Source organism: Salvia miltiorrhiza, chromosome 5 (assembly GCF_028751815.1).
Source record: "Salvia miltiorrhiza cultivar Shanhuang (shh) chromosome 5, IMPLAD_Smil_shh, whole genome shotgun sequence".
Classification (NCBI taxonomy): domain Eukaryota; kingdom Viridiplantae; phylum Streptophyta; class Magnoliopsida; order Lamiales; family Lamiaceae; genus Salvia; species Salvia miltiorrhiza.
Genome location: NC_080391.1, coordinates 12721948 through 12726893, shown reverse-complemented (window position 1 = coordinate 12726893; position 4946 = coordinate 12721948). Strand labels below are relative to the sequence as shown.

The following is a 4946-nucleotide window of genomic DNA, read 5'->3' as shown; positions in this document are numbered from 1 at the left end:
GGTAATAGAATCGTGTAAAACAAGGCAACTTTCCAGCTGGATGCACGCACTGAAAACGGACCACGCTAGAGAAATGAGTTTCGCCAGAGGAATGGTATCGCCAGCGGAATGGGTGATCTCTCTGCTATCGCCAGAGGAATGGGTGATTTCTCTGGCTTCTCGATTCCGCTGTAATGGACTTCTCTGAATATTGATTCCTCTGACTTTCACTTCTCTGACTGATTTCTCAGCTCTGTCGGATCCCTCTGACTTGGTTCCTCTGCTCTGACTTTTGAGCGCTGGACTCGACTCCTCTGGTCAGCAGGGAAGCGACTCTTCTGACATTGACTTCTCTGGCAGCGGGGACTCGATCCCTCTGCAATGACTTCTCTGATCTGGGTTGTGACTTCGCTGGATATGACTTCTCTGACTTCGCCAGAGAAATGGTCTCGCCTCTGGCATTGATATCTCTGGCCTCGCGACTCCTCTGGCGAGTTGATTTCTCTGATGCCAGAGGAACGGTGATTTTTCTGCTCTGGAGATGTCGGCTCCGCTTCTCTGATATTCCGCGGATTTCTCTGGACTGGCTTTTGATTCCTCTGCTCTGGCATTCCAGAACACTTAGAAAACGCCTAATTAATCCAAAATTCTCCAAAATTGCATTTTTTCATCTGGTAAGCCTAAATCTCCTGCAAAGCATAGAATACACCATAAAACGCACCAAATTCCAGAAGATTATCCTAAAACACGCACATACAAACCCCTAAAAATAATGTAAATTAAGCATAAATCAACTCCCCCACACTTAGCCTTTTGCTTGTCCTCAAGCAAAATCTATATGAATCCTAGGAAGAGATTGATTTCAACAACGTTTATTTCCATCCCATCATTCACAAAGTCAATTCAAAACTTTACAATCAACATACATCTCTCGGTCATGCAAGTAACTCAAAGTTTAAGAAGCAACAAAAGAGTAATGCAAGTAATTCGATCAGACCCAATTCTCCGCTAGAAGTGAATTCCCTAATGTGATCGCCTTTATAATCAATATCACCATTTTTCACACTTTGTGTGCTTGAGATTTTCGACAGTTGAGCCATAATTCATGAAAGAAAACCATTTGGATGTAATCCAAAGTATTTCCACGTGGTTTCCCATGCTCATAGTTAGACTAGAGGAGCAGAGACTCAGAGCTATCACATTATAGAACAGGCCAGATGTTTCAGAGCTAGCAATTTTGAAGTTGGCAATTCGTCCAACATTTTTTTACATTTCACAGATAAGATACGATCGTAGGCAATCACAATGACAACACTCCTTCTAGCATCTACCGGACAAATCACGTTTTACTAACTTACAAAAGTGTTGCAACAAAACTCATAATTCTTTGCACAATCAAGAAACATATATCAAAGGTAAAACAAGAACATCCTCCATTCATTCACAAACCCGAAATTCACATCGAAAACCATCTTCTCTTCCACAGATTCATAAAAATTAGCCAGATTCGAGACCAAAAACTACGCATAGAAAAATCAATTTCGCCCAACTTTTGAAAAATATAAGCACAAAACACCACTCACAAAACACCACTCCCCCACACTTAAAGTATGCCATGTCCTCAGGGCATAAAAGAAATATGAAAAGTGTAGAAAACTTCCCTGAATATCGGCATTGCAAAGCTGAATCTTCGTGAGAGGCGTTGAAGAGGCTTGTGGCCTTGGGTAGAGTAAATATGGCGGCGCTGGGTAGGGCAGCGAAGTGAGTGACTTCGCTGGTCAGAACAGAGGAGAGGGTGGCTTCTCTGGACAGAGCAGCGAAGTGAGCGGCTTTGCTGAAACACGAAAACCTCCAGAAACCTGACAGAGAAACAAAAGCCCCAAACAAAACAAAGAAACAAAAAGAAACAAAACAAAACACAACGAAACTAAAAGGAAGGAAAACAAAACAAAGAAAAATAGTTGGGTTACCTCCCAACAAGTGCTTAATTTAACGTCTAGAGCTCGACGATACCTCAAAAACTCATGGAGGTCGGAAACAACATTCTAACCATCGGAAGGCTTTTCTACTCTTGGGTGCCCTCTCCACCAAAACACTTCTCTTAGCTCGGACATCCTCCACCAGCATTGCCCCATTCTCATTCTTATTCCGAAAAATTCGGAATTTCACTTTCTTCTTCTTGGGGGTATGGGTTTTCAAAGACCCTCCATCATGCTCCAAAAACAAACACATCTCAAAAGTCAGAACTTCTTTTGGTTTTGGAGTTTTTTCCTTGGCTTCATACTTGGGCAGCTCATTTTTCGCAACCTCTTCATCCTCCGAATTTGCTAGAAAACTGTCAGCCAAATTAATCACTTCGTTCTGGGGAACTTCCTTTGGTGGAGGTTTCTTGAAGATCACCGTTTCCCCATAGGCTCCCAATATCATCGTCCCCATTTGCATATCTAGCTTTGCTCCACATGTGGCAAGGAAAGGTCTCCCTAACAGCAAAGGCATCTTTGGATCCTCCGGAATATCCAACACTACAAAGTCGACTGGGAAGAAAAAATCACTCACCTTCACAAGCACATCTTCCGCAACTCCTAGAGGTTTAGAGCAAGACTTATCAATCAGTTTAATTGTCTTGTCGGTTGGCTTCAAATCCCCCAGCTGCAACTTCCTATATACTTTAAGAGGCATGACATTTATGCTTGCTCCGGTGTCACACAGCACTTTCTCAAACAATGACTTCCCAATCTTCACAGGAATATTGAAACTGCCCGGATCTTCTCTCTTTGGAGGCAGCTGATACTCTTTCACTGCGAGCACCTCCTCAATTTCATTGAATGCACGCTTCTTTTCCATCACAGCCTTCACAATTTGCACCTCATTTGGCTTGTTTCTCAAGATCTCCACGGAAGGAATATTCACAGCCAACTTCTTAAATGTCTCCAAAAAATTGGAGCTTTGCTCATCTAATCTTGGTTTTGCCAGGTGATTCGGGAAAGGCGCCACAGGCTTGTACTCTGGCCTGGGAAATGTGGGATTAGGGATGGGCTCCTTAACTGCAGAAGAACTCGACACCTTAGAAATTGGTGGCGAATCGCATACAATCGTCTCCAAATCATCCTCCTCAAAAATCTCGACACCTTTTTCCTTGCCATTCCGCTGCTCTGGAGGATTCCTCTGCTCTGAGTGATTTCGCTGTTCTGGAACCCACTTCTCTGGAACCCTCTGCTCTGGATCCCGCTGCTCTTGATTCCTCTGCTCTGGATCCTCAACTAGATTATCAACCACCCGGATGGAATGACATTGCTGATTTTGCTGAGGCTGCTGATGTTGGCTCTTCGGATTGAACTGAGTGTTGCTAGGAAGTTGGCCTGGCTTGTTCTGCGCAGCTGCTTGGTTGGCCATCTGACCAACTTGAGTCTCCAACATCTGCACCTGCTTAGACAATGCTGAAAAATTTTGCTCCATGTTGGAAATTTTGGTCCCCATGTTTGCCGAGTTTGCCTCCATCCCGGTCACCTTCACCAACACTTGCTTCATCATCTCCTCTAGTGAATCCTTCTTCGGCTCATTGATGACTCCTCCACTAGACACAGAAAACCCAGGTGGAGGCTGCACAGCATTGTTGGGATTTGAATAGGAAAAATTTGGATGATTCCTATTATTGGGATGATACGGTGGATTTCCACCCTGATGTCCCTGATAGTTTGGTCTATTGAATTGGTACTGCTGCTGGACAAAATTAGCATCTTCAAACTGCGACACAACAGGTAAACTCGGCTGCTGAGGAATTTTAGCTAGCAGTGCCTTTCTCTCCAACTCATACTGCTTGTGAAGAGCTTCATATTTCTCCTTAAAATCATCTCTTTCCTCATTCACAGCTGCAATTCTTCTCGTGGAATTTCTGTCATTCGGCCATTGATAACTGTTGGAGGCCATCTCTTCTATCACACGATAAGCCTCCTTTGTATTTCTATGGAGAAGACATCCACCTGCAGTAGCATCCACCATACTTTTTGTCAGACCAGTCAAACCATTATAAAAGTGAATGATTTGCTGATCCTCCGTGAAACCATGTTGTGGACAGTTCCTGAGCAGCTCACGAAATCTTTCCCAGGCATCATGAATGGTCTCATCTCCTACCTGGGAAAAGTGAGAAATCTCTGCAATGATTTTCTGAGCTTTAGAGGCAGGAAAGTATTTTGCTAGGAAAGCTCTACACAAATCCTCCCATCCAGTAATAGCGCTTCTGTCTAAACACTTGAACCACTCATTCGCTCTGTCCCTAAGAGAGAATCCAAACATCTTCATTCTGATGGCATCAGGTGGCACTCCATTCTGCTTAATAGTGTCGCAGATATCTAGGAACTGGGTAATGTGAGCATGCGGATTTTCAGAAGCCGCTCCACTAAACTGCTCAGCTTGCACCATGTTTATCAATCCCGACTTCAGCTCGAATGTGTTGGCTTGCACAGTTGGTCCCCATTTGCCTCCTTGAAATTGATCAACTCGAGGCTGATACATGTGATTCAGTGGTGGCTCTGGTGGAGGAGCCCGGTTGCGCTCTCTTTCTTCATCTAGTTGCCTCTGAAGGTTTGTCACGACTTCCACAAGAGTTTGAAGGTCCATGTTATTCTCTGCCATTGCTAGCTTTTTCTTTTCGCGGTTGTCTCTTTTGTATTGCTTTTCGATTTCCAAGTTCAAAGGTACTAGATGTTCCTTTCCTTTGGATCTCGTGATCATACACGCCTGAGACAACAAACAAGAAAAGAAATTTTAAAAACTAAAAATAAAATAAAATAAAAATTTATAACGCCTGAAATAATGCTTAAGTCTAATCAGAAATATTAAAGTCAATTCCAAATAGTCCCCGGCAACGGCGCCAAAAAGTTGATCACTAATTTCTTAGCAACAAAAACTGCAACTAACACAGGTAATTGTAGCAAGTAAAAAGTAACCGAGTATCGTATCCACAGGGA

The 4946-nt window shown here is 43.3% G+C and overlaps 1 non-coding gene across 1 annotated transcript; it reads left to right on the top strand.

Annotated features, from left to right (window-relative positions):
* The first annotated feature begins 4036 nt into the window (after positions 1-4036).
* On the top strand, positions 4037-4143 carry LOC130987286 (small nucleolar RNA R71). Its single transcript, XR_009089675.1, has one exon. It is a non-coding gene; the product is annotated as a small nucleolar RNA R71 (small nucleolar RNA).
* Positions 4144-4946: the final 803 nt, after the last annotated feature.